Here is a 20,080-nt window from a genome sequence, read left to right as displayed (position 1 = left end):
TGGGGAGCTTAAAGAACAGAAATGTATTGTCTTACATTTCTAGAAGCTAGAATTCCAAATCAGTAGCTTTGGGTCATGCTGATTCCTTCTGAGATGTGTAAGGGAAGGTGATTTGCATGTCCTGAGGGTTTCAAATGCCTATCCTCAGAGGAAGAGGTCATCCATGTGATGTCATACTGATGATCCTAGACAAACGTGAATGCAGTTAAAACCTTGCCTGCAAAGACTGTGTACGATGGCAGGGCTGTCGAGGTACCCCCGTGTAGCCAGGTAAATGTGCATTGTGTCCTTTCAGAAGTGAAGGCATACTGCAACTGAGACCCTTTGGTATATAGGTACTGAACAGCACACATTAGCCAAGTTTATAATAGCAAAGCCTTTACCAGTTGCTGATGGGATGGAGTCCATAATTTCAATAACATTGGGGATGGAGGCCTTAATGTATGACACCAGGCCCTGAGGTACCAAGGCTGTGGTAGTGCACCCTGAGGCATCATTCATTCTTTCCTTGTTAAAGAGCAACCGAAATGGAGAAGCAGTGGGGAAAGTCATTCTTCTCTACATAGAATTAGACAATGGATTTCAATCCTTATAGTCCCCTATTTATTTTTCCTTAGCTCATAATCAACGTTTTCCATGGGGACAGTCCATTGGGGTCCCATTTTGTCAAGCCGATTTATAAGTGGCAAAGACTTAAACTTTATGAATCATTGTGTCAGAGTGCCCATGTCCACTGTAGAATTCTTTAGGACAGTGGGTGCCATGATCATGGGGAATCAAGGCAAGGCAATACTTCCAATGTGCAAGGCAAGGTGAACCTCTCTGTTCTCTCTTTTATAATCATTATCTCCCCTAAGATTGCAGGGGCTTCTTTGTAAAATTTAGTGGGATTCCCAAGTACTTCTATAATTTGAGCCCTACTATTAAGAACATAAAGGTTTCCTAAATGAGGCATTTTAGCAGATATTGAAGTTATTTCATGGTCTATTTATAATAAGTGTAAAGCCAATCAGCACCTTTATTCTGCTTACTATTATTATTATTATTGCTATTATTGTGATAAAATTCACTGTTTTGAGGGTACATTTCAGTGGTGTTTAGTACATTCACAATGCTCTCCAGGTATCCCCTCTGTCTAGTCCCAAAATATACCATCACCCCAAAAGGAAATCCCATACCCATTAGTTAGTTTTCCTGAATTTCCCCATCCCTGCCTCCAGGTTCTGGAAACCACTTATCTGCTTTCTTTCTCTAGGAGTTTACTTAGTCTACATTTATTCTATATCACCTATATTTGATACAAATGAAATTATACAATATGTGACCTTGTGGGTCTGGACTCTCACTTAGCATAATGGTTTTGAGGTTTATCCACTGCGTTGCATGTATCAGTACTTCATTCCTCTTTATGGCTGCATGATACTCCACCGTATGGATGTATCACTTTTGTTTGTCCATCCATCAGTTGATGGACAATTGGGACGTTTCCACCTTTTGGTAATGGTGAATAGGACTGTTAATGAATATCTGTGTACAACTTTTCGTTTGAGAAAACGCTTTTAATTGGGGGGGGGTGTAGTATACACCTAAGAGTAGAATTACTGAGGCAATCATATGGTAATTCTGCATTTAACTATTTAAAGAACTGTCAGAATCCTTTCCCCAGTGACAGCATTGATTTTAGATACCCACCAGTAATGCATAAGGATCCTAATTTCTCCACATTCTGCTCAATATGTTTTATTTTTCATTTAAAAATAATTCAATTACACCACCATTGTGAGTAGGCTGTGGCATCACATGGTGGTTCTGTTTGATCTCCCTAATGACTAAAGACGGCAAGCTGATTTTCCTGTCCTTATTGCGTATATGTGTATCGTTTTTACACACACACACACACATACACACACACACTCAAAAGGAGAGAGCGCAGAAGTAGGGGGAGTGGGGGAGGGAGAAGCAGGCTCCCCACTGAAGAGAGAGCCCCATGTGGGGCTAGCCCCAGGACCCTGGGATCATGATCTGAGCCAAAGGGAAATGCTTAACCAACTGAGTCACCCAGGCCTCCTCCTATGTCCATTTTTTAAACTGGATTGTTTACCTGTTGCTGGTTGTTTTCTATGCATTGTGGATACTAGACCCTTATTAGGTATGTGCTTACCACAAAATTTTTATCCCATACTATAGGTTGTTTCTGCTTTCTTCTTAATGTCCTTTGACACAAAGACGTTTTTAGCTTGGCAAAGTCCAGTTTATCTGTTTTTCCTTTTTTTTCCCTTGTGCTTTTATTGTCCTATCTAAGACTCCATTGCCAAATCAAAGATCATGGAGGTTTACCCCTAATGGACTGATTTATATACACTCTCAAATTCATATGTTGAATTCCTAGGCCCCATTATCTCAAAGCTTGACTGTATTTGGTGACAGGACCTTTGAAAAGGTAATTAGAGTTAAATGAGATCATACCCGTCGGAAGGGTCCTAGCCCGGACTGACTGGTATCCTAGAAAAGAGGAGATGATTTGGGCATACAAAGACACACCAGAAATGTGTACATACAGAGGAAAGATTGCCTAAGGACACAGGAAGGATGCGGCCATCTACAACCAAGGAGAGAGTCCTCAGAAGAAAACAAACCTGCTGACAACTTGATCCCAGACTTCTATCCTCCAGAACTGTCGGAAAATAAGTTTATGTTCTTTAAGCCATCCACTCTGGGGCATTTTGTGATGGCAGCCTTAGAACACTAAAATATCAGGTATGGACAGACAAAGCTCCCACAGAAACATCCTTTTTCTTTTCCATTGGTGCTGTTGTAGTTTTTCTTATTCATTCTAGTTCTATACTTTTGCTATTGAGCTTTGGAGTGAAACCCATCAGAGAACTTTCAGGACAGAGGAGAGAAATTAAACTGCAATACTTTAGCCAAAAGTCAGTAATAGGTATCCTGAAGCACTAGAATTCACCCATGAGTTTGCTGAGATGATGGAGTTCATGAAAATGACCACATAAAATTGTGCATAAAGATCTGGGCTCTATGCATAAAACTGTGCATATCTGATCTGATACATATGCATGTATCTGAATCTAAAAGTAATATTAAATGATGTGAGTACTGATCACATAAGGAGACCACTGTCATTATCCCACATTCCTCACTGGTTGGCACATTTTTAATCCAGATATGAAAAACAGCACAAAGGCTTTGAAATGTGACCTGAGACTCGAAAAAAAAGCCAACAAAACTTAGATACGAATTTGTGGCCTGAACCCAAAACAAAGCTAAACTAAGCAAAAAGGAAACACATAAACATTCTCGGTGAGATTTCATGATACAGTCTCTAAAAACAGAATACTAACATGTCCAGATACACTTAAAATTAATTAGTAAATGAAAAACCAGGGAAATGTCAATGAACTCCAGGAGGAAATGCAAGCAACAGGGGCACACACGAAGATGACACAAGTATTGGAAATAGCAGAAAAAGATTTTGAAGCACCTATTACAATCATACTGTGCAAACTGGTAGCTGTTGGTAACAGAGTAAAACAAAAATGAATACTATTCTCTAATTTTTCACTATGTACACACACACATATATACAAATATAGGGATACATACATATATACAAATTTATATATATATAAATACATGTGTATGTGTGTATACACACATATGTGTATAGACATACATGGACACAACACACACACACACACACACACACACACACACACATGATAACTGTCAAAGGCAAAGCTGTACCATACACTTCCACATGGTATTAAAACCACCATCAGTCAACTTCAGAGCCACTATATGTACGCAGCCTTTTTGAGTGCCCAGAGAGTTTCACCAAACTTAGAGACAGGTATAGAGGACAACTATGTGTACACAAATGATGCCATGTTTTTATCACTTTCATTGTGTTTTCATTTTGCCTCAAAAATGAGATTTTCATTACAGATTGTTCTGCAATTTGCCTTTATCATACAACTTGGCAACATTTTACACCCCTTCCCCACAAAGGGATGTGAATATTTACACTCCCTTCAATCTCATTTTCTTAACATGTGTACTGGCATTATATTGTTCAGAGAACAGAGTTTAATCAAAACCTTTTAAGTTTACTGAGGCTCATGTTGTGGCCAATATAAGGTCTACCTTGCAGAATATTCCACGTCCTATTGATAAGAATGTGTATTCTGCTGTTGAGTATTCTATAGTTGTCCCTTAGCTGTAACTCATTCATAGAGTTGTTTCAATCTCCTAATTTCTGGCTGATCTTCTGCCTAGTTGTTCTTTGTAAAAGTGGGTTGTTGAAGTCTCCAACTATTGATGAATTGTATATTTCTCCCTTCAGTTGTGTCAGTTTTTGTTTCATGTAGTTAGTCACTCTGCTTTTAGGTGCATTCATGTTTTTAATCATTATATCCTTCCTATGAATTGTCTCTTTAATCATTAGCAACTGTCTTTGGTCATCAACTCTCTTTGGCCTTAAACTCTACTTTATCTGAAATTATGATAGTCGAAAAAAGGTTATTTTTGCTAATTTTTTGACTGTATGTATTTTTCCATGCTTTTACTTTCAATCTAGTTTGAATCGAAACTGTGTCCCTTGTAGACAGCATATTGTTGGACAGTGGGTCTCTAGATCCACTGTACAGATATGTGACTTTTGAGTGGAAGATTCAGTCCTTTTTCATTAAACATACTTAAACATAGGATTTATGTTTACCATTTAGCTATTTCTTTTCCATCGATTTTACATCTTTTGTTCCTTTATTCACTTAATATTGCCCATTTTGAAGCTTAAACAGATATTGTTATTTATCCAGTATAATTGTTTTATTATTCAATTTTACTAAATTCTTGAGCTATTTTCTTAATGGCTGCTCTAGAGAGTACAATTGACATTCTATCTTAAAATAATCTATGGAGTAATACCGACTTGATTTCAATAGTAAACAAAAAAACTTTGTAACTGTTATCATTTCCTCCTTCTTCAAGTTTATTATTGATACACAAATTATGTATGTACATGTTATAAGTTCATCAATGCAGTTTTATGATTATTTCTTGTATGTCCTGATTCAGATAGGAAAAGAGAAGCAATCATAAGTCCATATGCACTCTCTTTATATATTTACTTATCTAGTTACATTTGCTGGCACTTTTTCTCTTTATGTAAATTAGAGTTGTTGTTTAGGGTTCTCTTGTCTCAGCCTGAAAGTTCAGTTTAATATTGCTTGTGGGAAAAACAGAAGATCTAGTTTTTCATTTATATGTAAAGGTCTTCATTTTTCTTCAATTTTGAAGGATAGATTTTTTTTTCAGTGTAAAAAAATTCCTCATTGACCGTCCTTTTCTTCCCACACCTGAAAAACATCCTCTTACTGGCTTTGAGTCTCCATGATTGTTGATGAGAAACAAAGATCTCTTAAATGTAATGAACTTGTTTTTCTTTTGCTGCTTTCCAAGTCTTCTATTTGTGTTGGGCTTTGAAAGTGTAATTATATTGTGTCTTGGGTTACCTGTCTTTGAGGTTATCCTACTTGGATCTACTGAATTTCTTGAGTGTGTAGATTAATGCTTTTCAACTAATTTGAGAAGTTTTGTTGATTATTTCTTCGTAAACTCTTCCTGCCCATTCTTCTCTCTCCTCTTTCACAGAGACTCCCATTATGTGTATGTTGATATGCTTGAGTTTTGCTCAATAGGCCTCTGACTCTCTGTTCAACCTTAATATTTTTCTTTCTATTCCTTAGTCTGGATAATCTCAAATGACCTACCTTCATTTTGTTGACTCTTTCTTTGGTTAGTTCAAATCTGCTATTGAGAGCCAATGGGGGAATTTTTCGTTTCAATTACTGTACTTGAAGCCCAAGAATTTCTATTTTTTTAAGAAAAATAATGTCTCTTATTTTATATATTTGGAGAGATGCTGTTCTCTTCTCATTTAACTTTGATTATGTGCACGTGCTTTCCTTTAATTATTTGCACATGTTTATAATAGTTGATTTACGAAACAATGATGGCCTATCACCTTATACCTGTCTGGATGGCTAAAATTAAAAATACAAGAAATAACAAGTGTTTCTGAGGATGTGGAGGAAAAAAGAACACTCTTGCGCTGTTGGTGGGAATGCAAAGTGGTGCAGCCACTGTGGAAAACAGTATGGAGGGTCGCCCAAAATTAAAAATATAAATACCATATTATACAGTAATTCCCCTTCTGGGTATTTACCCAAAGAAAATGAAAACACTAATTCAGAAAGCTATATGCACCCCCTTTGTTTATTGTTACATTATTTACAATAGCCAAGATATGGAATCAACCCAAGGATCCACTGAAATATCAATGGATAAGGAAAACATCACACACACCCAGAGGCACATACACAGAGAGACACTGAGGAATATTATGCAGCCAGACAGAGGAATGGGATTGTGTCATTTGTGACAGCATGGATGGACCTAGAGGGTATTATGCTAAGTGAAAGAAGTCAGACTAAGAAAGACAAAGAGAATCTGATTTCAATTATATGTGGAATTTAAAAAACAGAACAAATGCATAAACCAACAAACAAAAAGCAAATGAGACCTATAAATAAAGAGAACATACTGATGGTTGCCAGAGGGGATGGGTAATGTGGGTGAAGGGGAGTAAGAGATACAGGTTTCCAGTTATGGAAGGAATAAGTCATGGGAATAAGAGGCACAGCACAGGGAATGTAATAGCATTTGTAATAGCATTTTATGGTGACAGACATTAGCTACACTTCTGGTGAGCTGAACATAAGGAAAAGAAGTTGAATCACTATGTTGTTCACCTGAAACTAATGTGACACTGTGTGTCAACTAGACTTAAATAAAAATATGAATTAAACTTAAATAAAAATATGAATTAAAACAAAACAAAACAAAATTTAAAAGAATAGTTGATTTAAAGTCTTTGTTGGTAAATCCAATGTCTAGGCTTTATCTAGGAACAGGTTGACTGTTTCTTTCCTTTTTCCTGAGCCATACTTTTTAAGTTGTTTGCCCATTTTGTAGGTTTTAAGAAATAAGTTGTAACTATAAGTAATATATTGTGGAAACTCCATAAATCAGATTATGCCTCCCTCTCCAGGTTCATTGTTATAATTTGTTCCTATTGTTGTTAGTTGACTATAAAGTGACTTTGCCTAAATGGTTCACTAAAACTTGGATGCTTTTTCATCTGTGGCCACTGGATTCTCCTCTCTGATAGCTTACTGATGAGCTACTGATCATACAGAAATGTAATTAAATTCCTTGAACCAGTAAACCTTCCAGCCTTTATCAGGGTACTTTGTGTATGTGTTTTGACATGGCTTCCATGCTCATGCAAGGCAGTTCACAACTCTTGTCAAATCCTTCAGATTCTGCATGCACAGAGCCTTATTCTCACCTAGAGGAGAGGGCTAGTCTTGTCAGGTATCTTCTGAGCATGCACACAGTTCTACACACGCTCATGGCCTCCTAGATCTCAGTTATATGTTGAAACTTTTCAAAGCATCCTATGGATATTTCCTTTCCCAATTTTTCATTTTTCATTTTTTGCATAGCTTCTTATTAGCCCCAACTAGTCGCATTACATTTGGAAGCTGCAGTGATAAATCACTGCCGCAGAATATCTTTTTTCTAATGCCTTGAAGATAGGCCAGTTCACACAAAACAGACTCTAACTGAGAACAAAGGAAGTCATGTCTGAGAACGGAACTCTTTAGAGAACTGCCAGACAGGTCAAACACTGGTAATTCTTTGAGGATGAGATTGTTGGGGGGCTCTGCATCTTTCCGTGTCTCCACTAGGTGCCAGGCTGCAGTTTCACAAGTGGCATAAGTGCAGATCTGTTGGTTTTCAGGGTTTTTTTGGGGGGGGGTATTTTTTTTAACTGGAGTTCGATTTGACAACATATGACACCCAGTGCTCATCCTGTCAAGTGCCCCCCCCCCCCAGTGCCTGTCAACCAGCCACCCCATCCACCCGCCCACTTCCCCTTCCACTACCCCTTGTTTGTTTCCCAGAGTTAGGAGTCTCTCATATTCGGTCACCCTCCCTGATTTTTCCCACTCATTTTCTCTCCTTTCCCCTATAATCCCTTTCACTATTTTTTATATTCCCCATATGAGTAAAACCTTATAATGTTTGTCCTTCTGTGATGGACTTACTTCACTCAGCATAATACCCTCCAGTTCCATCCACGTTGAAGCAAATGGCGGGTATTCATCATTTCTAATAGCTGAGTAATATTCCATTGTGCATATATACCACATCTTCTTATCCATTCATCTTTCGATGGACACCGAGGTTCCTTCCACAGTTTGGCTATTGTGGACATTGCTGCTATAAACATTGGGGTGCAGGTGTCTCTGTTTTTCGCTGCATCTGTATCTTTGGGGTAAATCCCCAGTAGCGCAATTGCTGGGTTGTAGGGTAGCTCTAATTTTAACTTTTTGAGGATCCTCCACACAGTTTTCCAGAGTGGCTGTACCAGTTCACATTCCCACCAACAGTGTAAGAGGGTTCCCCTTTCTCCACATCTTCTCCAACATTTGTGGTTTGCTGTCTTGTTAATTTTCACCATTCTCACTGGTGTGAGGTGGTATCTCATTGTGGTTTTGATTTGTTGGTTTCCAATGCTACCACAGATCTGGGGTGAAAGGGTTCATAATAGGCCAAAGTAAAATACCATAAAGCTTACTGTTCATGATAAAATCTGACCATTTTTCTTGAATTAATATTCTTGGGATGACTGAAAGCCTTTCATTAATTCCCAGGGTTCTGAAACATTGATTTTGACAATTTTTTCCAGCGTTCTCATTGCATATATGGAGGAACTGATATTCAGAGTTCCTTACTTCACCATTCCAGAAGTGCTACTCTAACTCATTTCTTCATCTCAGTAAGTGCTCTTTCTAGTTGTAGAATTTCCATTTGGATTTGCTTATTCTCCATGTAATTGTACCCTACTTTGTTTTATAGATTCCAAAATTATGTTGTCATGTACTTAACATTTTATGATGACTAGTTTCTTTCACTAGAATATCGAAGTCACTCTGAAAAGTTTTTTGTCACGAATTCTGTTTCCTGTATAGACTTTGCTACATTTATTTTGCTTTGTTCACATATGCTTTCTCTGTATGCTTTCCTTCTTCTTAGAGACTTCTAAAAAGTAACATTTAGTTGCATGTGTGAATTGTAAAGTCATTCTCCTTGTAAAATCTTCAAACCTTATGAGAAGACTAAAGCCCGGTTTTACCACCTGCCACCTACTTCATTCTTTCTGATTTCATATGTTAGTCCATCAGTAGACAATGGTATATAGTTCAAGACCTTTATTATGTGCATTCACAAGTCCTTGTGTATTATAAGAAGTGTGTGTTTTCTTTATGCATATTTGTGCGTTTAAACCAAAAGATATAATTTAGTACTTATTTGGAAACTTAGTTTCACTTGATTTACCTTTCCACGTGTTATATTTGTATGCCTCATTCTTTTTAATTGATGCGTGATATTCCATTTTCTGGGTAGGGCACAGATTATTTATTCTTTCATAATTTGATAGACACTTTCATTTCATGAAGGGATATTTTCTTGTTACTATAGAAGATGATGTAGTGAATAACCTTGAAAATATCTCCTTATGAGAACAAGACGCTGTGTATATTGAGTACCAGTGAGGATTTTCAATAGGTGATGGAAAATTACCTATTTTACCCTCTTGGAAGTAATAATAGAGGTCTTTGGCAAGGATGGAATGATTCTTGCCTTTTTTATATAAAACATCTTTCAGTAATTTGCTACAACAAAAGGGACTTGGAAATTCTTGCCCATGGCAGGGTGTGAAAGTGGGAATCAGTAATAAGTCATGGAGAATTCACAAAAATGAACAAGAGAATCCTAAATAACTTATGAATCAAAGAGAAAAAAATCACAATAGAAATTAGAAAATACTCTGATATGGATGAAAAGGAAAATACAAGATATCACCCTTATGGAATACAAATAAAGATAAAAGTAGTAATAAGTAAAATAGAGCATAGAATAAGAATAGAGGGAATCAATGACCTAAAGCTTTTTTATAAGTAAATTAAACAATGTTGCAGGCCTTTAACTAGATTGACCAAGGGAAACTGGAGAAAGAAGGGATATCAAGGGATATTTTTAAAGATAAGACAACAGACCCAAAGAGTCATTTATGCTAAGCCCCACATCATGAATCCAAGATTTAATTACAGCTTCAGCTCTCTTAGAAATGGAAACTTAAACCAGTCCATCAGGGATCACCTAATCAGCACTAGTTAGGTAACCTTCCTGCCATCTCGAAAAGAACAATGACCTTGCCATAAGCAATCCACTTCTTCCTGGTCTAACTCCTTTGGTCCTGCTCCCCTCTGCTTATAAAACTCTTTCAGTTTGCACAGTTCCTTGGAGCTGCTTTCTATCTGCTCCACTGAATCCTGCCTGACTCATGAATCATTGAATAAAGACGATAAGCTCTTTAAAATTCACTCAGTTGAGTTTTATTTTTTGATACTGCCAGTGCTACAAAATTAAAAGGGATTATAAGGTAGTACTATGAAAATGCATATGCCAACAAATTAGATAATCTATATGAAATGTACAAATTACTAGAATGACACAAAGCAATGAGATGGACTCAAAAAGAAATGGGAACTCCAAATTGACTTATATCAAGATATTCACTTGCTAATGAAATAACTACCCACCCCCCACCCCCACCCCCACACAAAAGCCCAGGACCAGATGGCTTCACTGGTCTACTCTACATTCTTTTGTATTTAAATTCAATTAATTAACAATATAATGTATTATTAGTTTCAGAGGTAGAGTTCAGTGATTCATCGGTTGTATATAACACCCACTGCTCATTACATGTCCTCCTATATGTCCATCACCCTGTTACCCCATTGCCACACCCCCCTCCCCTCCAGAGACCCTCAGTTTGTTTCCTATGGTTAAGAAAGAATTGTACACTACATTTAAAGGGGATTTAACATCCGTCTTTTAAAAAACTCTTCCAAAAGATAGTTGAGGAAGAAACACTTCCCAATTCATACAATAAGTCCAGTACTACCCTGGCACTCATAGAGACAATGTGATGACAAGAAAAAAAAAAACCCTCACAGATCAAAATTCTTTACAAATATTTATACAAAAATTGTCAAAAAATATTAGCACTACTAATTCAGCAACATAAAAAATAATCCTTCATCATGACTCTGTGGAATTTATCCCAAGAATAAAATATCAATTAAAATATGAAAATCAGTCAATGTAATTGTTGAGAAAAGCACTTTTGCACAGTCTGTCAATCCCCGATCAACTGCATAAAAATGGGCCTTGGGACTGTGGTCTAAGATGGTGGAGTAGGAGGATCTTGAGCTCATCACATCCCATGGACACAGTGAGACAAGTACTCCCATGCAACTAACTCTGTAAATGACCTGAAGACTTGTAGAAAGATCTTCCACAGCTAGTCATAGGGAGAAGACCACATTATAAAAGGGTAGGTCAGATGGAGATGCAGTCAGAAACCAAATCTTTGGTGTGACGAACCACCAATGGGAGGCACATTAGAAGTGCAGGAAAGTGAGAGGACCAGACCCCACATCAAGTACTTCTGGCACTGGGGACCCTCACTAGGAAGACAAGACCCCTTCATGTCTGGCTTTGACAACCAGTGGGGGTTAACTCCAAAAGCATTAAAAATCAGGAGGACTTAACCTGGAGAGAGTCAAAGGGTGATAGGCAACTGAGTCTCCACCCTTAAAGACCCAGTATACTAAATAACTCAGCATGAGACGCAGCACAGAAGCAGTAGTTTGAAAAGTACCCAGAACATATGGTGAGGAATTATTGTCAAATCTCAGAACATGTGCCAGAGGGGCAGGGATCTGCAAGAGAGATTTCCCCAGGAACTAAAGTGCTGGTGGGTGCCGTATTTCTTCCCCTCCCTCAGCCTAGGTAGCCAGACACTTGCAGGAGCCAGTTCTAACCCTCTCCATCTACCTTGCTAGCATGGCATTCCCTGCCCCAACATTCCCACTCAACCCAGCCTCCTCATCAGGCATCCCTTCAATGTGGCTCCTGCCCCTGCCATACACTGAAGGCAGCCCTAGCCAGGACTAGCGCTACACTAAGGTCCAGTCTGGCCCAGGAGACAGGGTGAGAAAACCCCACACCCCAGTGAACTCATAGTTTTCCAGCCAGATCTCTTGATAGCACAGGGAGCTAACCCTGCCCCGTGCATCCACAACAGGCAATGCAACTCATTGCAACTGGCTAGACTGAAGGTAATCACAGCCCACGCACAACAAGAGGGTGCATGCAGCCTACACAGGGTGTACCCAGGTGTTCCTAGTTCTGGTGATTCGGGAGGTTGTGCTATAGGGAACAACAGGACCTGTTCTACATGAGGCCACTACTTTCGAGACCAGGAGATGTGCCTCATCTCCCTAATACACAGAAACAACCACAGAGAGTTAGACAAAATAGAGCAATATGTTCCAAGTGAAAGGACAATACAAAGTGACAGTGAAAGAGCTAAACAAAACAGATAAGCAATATGCCTGATAGAGTTCAAGATAGTGCTCATAAAGATACTCACTGTACCTGAGAAAAGAGGGATGAACTCAGTGAGAACTTTAGAAAAGAGACTGAAAAACTAAAAAAAGAACCAGTCAGAGCTGAAGTATGTAATAACTGAAGTGAAAAAATACACTAAAGGATATCAACAGCAGGTTAGAGGGTGCAGAAGAATGGATCAGTGATCTGGAAGACAGGGTAATGGAAAGGAACCAAGCCAAACAGCAAAAAGAGCACACAATAATAAAAAATGATTATAACCCAAGGGAGCTCTGGGAACTTAATTAAGCACGATAGCTTTTGTATCTTATAAATCCCAGAAGGGGAGGAGAGAGAGGATGGGGAAAATATTATTTGAAGAAAGAATAGCCCCTAACTCCCCAAATCTGGGAAAGGAAAAATACATCAAGGTACAGGAATCACAGAGAGCCCTAACAATATGAACCCAAGGAGTTCCACACCAAGACACATAATAATTAAAAAGGGAAAAATTAGCAAAGAGACATAAAGGGAGAAATTGACAGTAATAAAATTATAGTAAGGGACTTTAACACTGTACTTCCATCAATGGATGGATAATCAGACAAAATATCATCATAGAAACAGTGGCTTTGAATGACACTTTAGATCTGATGGACCCAACAGATCTATGCATCACATTCCATCCCAAATAGCAGAATACACACTACTTTCAAGTGGACATAAATCTTTTGCTAGGATAACAAGTTTTAATAAATTTAAGAAAGTTGAGGGGTGCGGTGGCTCAGTCAGTTATGTATCTGCCTTCTACTCAGGTCATGATCCCAGGGTCCAGTGACGGAGCCTCGCACTGGGCTCCCTGTTGCATGGCGAGCCCACTTCTCCCTCTCCTCCTGCCACTCCCCCTGCTTGTGCGTGCTCACTTGCTTTCTCTGTCATATAAATAAATAAAATCATTTTTTTAAAAAAAAGAAAGCTGAAATCATATCAAGCATCTGTTCCAAGAATGACACTATGAAACTAGAAATCAAATTCAAGAAAAAACTGGGAAAAGCCCAAACATGTGGAGGCTAAACAACATGCTATCAAACAACCCATGTGTCAACAAAGAAGTCAAAGAGAATATTTAAACATACATAGAGACAAATGAAAATGAAAACACAATGATCCAAAATTTGGACCACCCAGCAAAAGCAGTCCTAAAGGGACATTTATAGCAATATAGGCCTATTTCAAGAAACAAGAAAAATATTAAATAACCTAACCTGATTCCTAAAAGAACTAGAAAAGAAAAGAACAAATGGAGGCCAAAGCTAGTAGAGGGGGGGCAATAATAAAGATTAGAGTGGACCTAACTGAAATAGAGACTAAAAACTCACTAGAAATGATCAATGAAACCAAGACCTGGTTCTTCAAAAAGATGATCAAAATTGTTGACTTTTTGCCAGATGCATCATGAAGAGAAGAGAGGACTCAACTAAATAAAATAAAAAATGAAGGAGGAAAAATAACAACCACCACCATAGAGATGCAAAGAATTATAAGAGAATTTTATGAAAACTTGTATGGCAACAATTTGGACAACTTAGAAGAAATGGATGATTTCCTAGAAACATGCAATCTCCCAAAACTGAATAAGGAAGAAATAGGAAATTTAAACAGACTGATTACTAGTAACAAAATTGAGTCAGTAATGAGAAAATTCTCCACATGAAAGCCCAGAACCAGATGGCTTCACAGGAAAATTCTACCAAACATTTAAAAAAGAGTTAATACTTATTCTTCTTAAGCTATTCCAACAAAAATAGAAGGGAAAGGAAAACTTCCAAATCCATTTATTGAGGCCAGCATTACTCTGATTACCAAAGCCAGACAAAAACACTACAAACAAACAACCCCATAACCGTAGGCCGATATATCTGATGAACATAGATGCAAAAATCCTCAAACAAAATATTAGCAAATTAATTCAACAGTACGTTAAAAGGACCATTCACCATGGTAAAGTGGGATGTATCCCATGATAAAGTGGGATGAAGCAAAGGTGGTACATTGTTTGCAAATCAATCAATGTGATATACCACATTAATAAGAGGAAGGATAAAAACCATATAATCATCTCAAACATAAGACAAAATACATTCGTTCCACAAAGTGGGTCTACAGGGTACATAACTCAACATAATAAAGGCCATATATGAAAAACTCACAGCTAAAATCATTCTTTTTTTAAAGATTTTATTTATTTATTCATGATAGATAAATAGAGAGGGGGGGGCAGAGGGAGAAGCAGGCTCCATGCTATGAGGGAGCCCGACACAGGACTCGATCCCGGAACTCCAGGACCACTCCCTGGGCCAAAGGCAGCGCCAAACCGCTGAGCCACCCAGGGATCCCCTAAAATCATTCTTAAAGCTGGACAACTGAGTGCTTTTCCTTTAAGACAAGGAAGAAAACAAGGATGTCCATTCTCACCACTTTTATTCAACCTAGTACTAAAGTCCTAGCTGCAGCAATCAGACAACAAAAAGAAATAAAAGGCAGAAGTAAAACTTTCACTACTTGCAGATGACATGATACTCTATATAGAAAACATTACATCTGAAACTGATAATGTACATTATGTTGGCTAATTGAATTTAAATAATAAAAAATAATATCCTAAAGACTTCACCAAAAAATTGCTAGAAATGATAAATGAATTTGGTAAATTGTAGGATCAAAAGTGTTGTGCAAAAGTGTGTTGCATTTCTGTACACTAATCATAAAGCAGCAGAAAGTGAAATTAAGGGAAAAATCCTATTTACAATTGTAACAGTAACAATGATACCTAGGGACAAACCTATCCAACGGGGTGAAAGAGCTTTACTCTGAAAAGTATAAAACATTGGAAAGAAATTGAGGGATAAAAAAACAAATAGACATTCTATATTCATGGATTGGTTAAGATTAATATTGTTAAAATGTCCATAGTAACCAATGCATTTTACAGATTAAGTGCAATTTCTATTAACATCCCAATACCATTTTCCACCTAACTAGAAGAAATAATCCTAAAATTTTTATGGAACCACAAAAGATCTGAAATAGCCGTAGCCATGTTAAGAAGGAACAAATCTTGAGATATCACAATTCCATATTTCAAGATATACTACAAGTCTCTCATAATGAATACCATATTATATTGGTACAAATTTTGACACATAGATCAGTGGAATAGGACACAGTTCCCAGAAATAAAGCCACACCTGTATAATGAATTCATTTAGGAGAAAAGGGGAAAGAATATATCATGGGGAAAAGACATTATTTTCAATAAATTATATAAAGAAACCAAGATCTACGAGCAAAGAAATGAAACTGGACTGCTTTCTTACACCATACTCAAAAATAAACTCAATGTGAATTAAAGACCTAAATGTGAGACCTGAAACCACAGACTCTTAACAGAAAACACAGGCAGCATTCTCTTGGACATTGGTCTTAGTAACATTTTTATGGATCTGTCTCTTCAGGCAAGGGAAAGAAAACCGAAGGTAAACTAATGGGACTACACCAAAATTAAAAGCTTTTTAACACAAAGTCAATCTAGTGAATGGGAGAAGATATTTGCAAATGATACATCCAATAACGTTTGAATATCCAAAACATATAAAGAAATTATACAACTCAACACCAAAAAACCAAACTATCTGATTAAAAAAAAAAAAAAAAAACCGGGCAAGTACCTGGATAGACATTTTTCTAAAAAGGACATATGGCCAATAGAAACATGAAAAGTTGCTCAATATCATTCATCATCAGGAAAATGCAAATCAAAGATGCAATGAGTTATCACCTTACACTTGTAAGAGTGGCTGGTATCAAAAAACAAGAAATAACAAGTGTTGGTGAGGATGGAAGAAAAGGGAACCCTCGTGTACTACAACCTATTGGTGGTGGAAGATGGTATGGACGTTCCTCAAAATTTTTTATTTTTATTTTTATTTATTTTTTATTTTTTTCTCAAATTTTTTTAAAATTAAAAATAGAAATATCATATAATCCAAGAATTCCACTACCGTGTGTTTCCTTAAAACAGAAACAGTAATTTGAAAAAATATATATACACCCCTCTGTTTATTGCAGCATTATCTATACAATAGTGAAGAAATGGAAGTGATATAAATGTTCATTGATAGATGAATGGATAAAGAAGATATGAATATCCTAGAATATATGTTTTATATATATAATGGAATATTACTCAGCCACAAATAAGAATGAGATCTTGCCATTCGGGATAACATGGATGTATGTAGAATGTGTTACGGTTAAGTAAAATAAGTCAGAGTGTGAAGGACATACATATTATTTCACTTATATATGAAATCTAAATAAACAAAAGAAAAACAGACTGTAAATACAAAGAAATTGGTGGTTGCCAGAGTGGGGGTGGGTGGCTGGGGCAATGGGAAAAGCACGTAAAAGAGATTAAGAGTTATAAACTTCTAGTTATAAAATAAATAATTCATGGAGATAAAAAGATCATAGAAAATGTAATCAATAATATTGTGATAGTGTATGCTGAGAGATGGTGACTACATTTATTGTGGTGATCACTGAGTAAGGTATAGAATTGTTGAATCAATGTATCGTATATCTGAAACTAGCATAACATTGTATGTCAGTTATATTTCAGTAAAAAAAGACTGTGCTTTGGCCCTGGAACAGTTCCTTGCTGAGAGATAAAGGGCCCTCACAGCCTGTGCTGGGCCTATCAATTTGTGAGAGACTATCTTTTCCTTCTCTGGGCTTAATATATACCCCATTGCTCTGCTAATATGCTGCATCAGTGGCTCTTAGCCACACCCCCAGCTATCTGTATTTCAGACTACATGATAGAGAGGTTCCTTCCACTACAGCACAAAGTAATATGCATGCAGTCACACTGCCCGAGTGGGCTACAGAATTAATCCACTGGGGACTTTGCATTACAAGGAGTTGTATCTTGTGCACACCATCTCCCCTCTTACTCTAAGTGCTGTACCATGTAAGCCTGGTGTATATGTATCATTTATTCTCAGTGACCTTTAATCATACAGTGGTCTCTTCCCACATGACTATGATCTGATTTTTTTTTTTAAATTTTTTATTATTTATTTATGATAGTCATACAGAGAGAGAGAGGAAGAGACATAGGCAGAGGCAGAAGCAGGCTCCATGCACCAGGAGCCTGACGTGGGATTCGATCCCGGGTCTCCAGGATCGCGCCCTGGGCCAAAGGCAGGCGCCAAACCGCTGCACCACCCAGGGATCCCTATGATCTGATTTTTAACCTTGACCACACTTATGTTATATTCTATCTTGCAGTATAGCCCAACTACCCAGTTAACGGCAAAAAAGTAATATATCAATTTCATAGAGTAAAGAATAAAAGTTACATAATTATCTCGACACAGAAAAAAAATATTTCCCCCAAATCCACCAGCTTTTTATAATAAACACACCCAACAAAGTAATAGAGAAATCCCTTACCTGTTAAAGAGCATCTGTGAAGTCTCCGAAGCTGTTATTATACTTAATGGTGAAAGACTAAAAATATTCCCCCTAAATTCAGAAACAGACAATGATGTCTGCTCTTACTACTTCTAATCAACATTATGCTGGAGGGTCTAGCCGTGCAATTAGATAAGAACAAGAAAAAAAGATATGCAGATTGGAAAAAGAGAAAATTATTTCTCTTTGCAGAAGGCATCATCTTATATATAGCATTCCCTAAAAAATCTATACAAAAATTATTTGAGCTAATAAATCAATTCACCAAGGCTGCAGGATACAAGATCAATATATAAAAATCAATTATGTTTCTTTACATTAACAATATACAACACAAAAAAACAATAAACAATACAACAACGAAAGTAAGACATCAATTATATGTACAGTAATATAAAAAATACTTAGGAATAAATTTAACAACCCAATGCCCATAAAATGATGGACAGATAAAATATGATATATTCATATGGCAGAATATTGTTCAGCCCTGAAAAGAAGGAAGTATTGATAAATGTTACAACATGTATGAGCTATGGAAATATTCTGCCAAGTGAAAGAAAGTAGCCATGAAATGTCTTGTATTATGTGCTTCAATTTATATGAAATATCCTGAAAAATAAATTAATGCAAACAGAAAACATGCTAGTGGTTGCCTGGGTCTGAGTCTGGGGGTTGGGAATGTGAATTGCCTGCAAATGGGAACAAAGTATTTTTTCAGGTATTGGAAATGTTATTTTTATTTTTAAAAAGATTTTATTTATTTATTCATGAGAGACAGAGAGAGAGAGAGAGGCAGAGACATAGGCAGAGGGAGAAGCAGGGTCCATGCAGGAAGCCTGATGTGGGACTCAATCCTGTGACTCTGGGATCATTCCCTAAGCCAAAGGCAGACACTCAACTGCTGAGCCACCCAGGCATCCCAGGAAATGTTCTAAATTTGAATAGAATGTATAGATTGTGATGATGGTTTCATAATTGTATAACTTTACTATAAAGTCATTAAATTGTACATTTTAAACAGATTGTTATATTAATTATACTTCAATAAATATGTTAAGTGATCTCTACTAATAGTGGCTTTTTTATGCTGTTGTATGAAGTAGTCTATAAGAATCAATTGGAGATTTGGTGTAAGGAAAATTTCACTTTCCCATATTACTCAGATGCTGCTTCGTCATTAGAGTCGTCTCAATGTTCAGATCCTAACATATTCTATTTTATCTCATGCATTTACTTTAGAATTGTGAGTCAAGTGTGAGCCACTAAGCTGTGGTACAAGGCTATGATTTTGAAGATAAATTTAAGGTACTATAGAAATAATATCTTAATCTTGTGTACCAGGTCATCTGGAGCTCTTGAGGATTTGCACTGGGATTTGGAGATTATTTGAAATCTCTTTCAGTACAAGCACCTGTTATTTCATGTTCTAAGGTAGTCCTGAACATGTATTGAAACAGGATTGGTTTGTCTAATGAGAAAGCTAGAATGCTTATCTTTTTTGTCCACCTTAACCTACTTGTTATATTTTTTTATTCCAATGGTTATTGTTAGAGAATTGCTTTATAACTTTTATTATTTTATTCATTAATGATATTTGATTCTGAGGATAAAATTGTATACCTGAGTTTCCATAGAAACCTAATGTCAAGCTGATTGTTACACTAATATTCAACTGGGAAAGGTTATTTGTTAGGTGCCGGTATAAATAGTTTTTAGGAATATTTACACAAGGGAAAGGTGGCATACTTATACCCATAACAGCCCGATTGGAGAGTCTACCATGACTGTGACTATGTTCATGTATGTATGTATGTAGTGTATCTGTGTATGTTTGGGAAGGTAACATATTTTATTGAAAAAGTTTTGCCTGACAACTCTGTTATATGGGATAAATTGTTAGCTCCTTGTGAGTGGAGCTGGAAGTAGC

The 20,080-nt window shown here is 36.9% G+C and overlaps 1 long non-coding RNA gene across 3 annotated transcripts in view; it reads left to right on the top strand.

Annotated features, from left to right (window-relative positions):
* Positions 1-20,080, top strand: part of LOC140596058 (uncharacterized) — a 239,530-nt gene that overhangs the window by 100,113 nt on the left and 119,337 nt on the right. Inside the window, exon 3 of one of the 3 annotated variants that reach the window (XR_011998086.1) lies at positions 8,837-8,926. The exons of the other annotated variants lie outside the window; for them this stretch is intronic. This is a non-coding gene — a long non-coding RNA (uncharacterized lncRNA). The remainder of the gene's footprint in view (positions 1-8,836; positions 8,927-20,080) is intronic. 3 annotated transcript variants of the gene reach the window in all.

The sequence above is a fragment of the Vulpes vulpes genome, chromosome X, assembly GCF_048418805.1.
Source record: "Vulpes vulpes isolate BD-2025 chromosome X, VulVul3, whole genome shotgun sequence".
NCBI classification, from domain to species: Eukaryota; Metazoa; Chordata; class Mammalia; order Carnivora; family Canidae; genus Vulpes; species Vulpes vulpes.
Note: the sequence above shows the minus strand (reverse complement) of the source record. Positions and strands in the feature narration are given on the sequence as shown.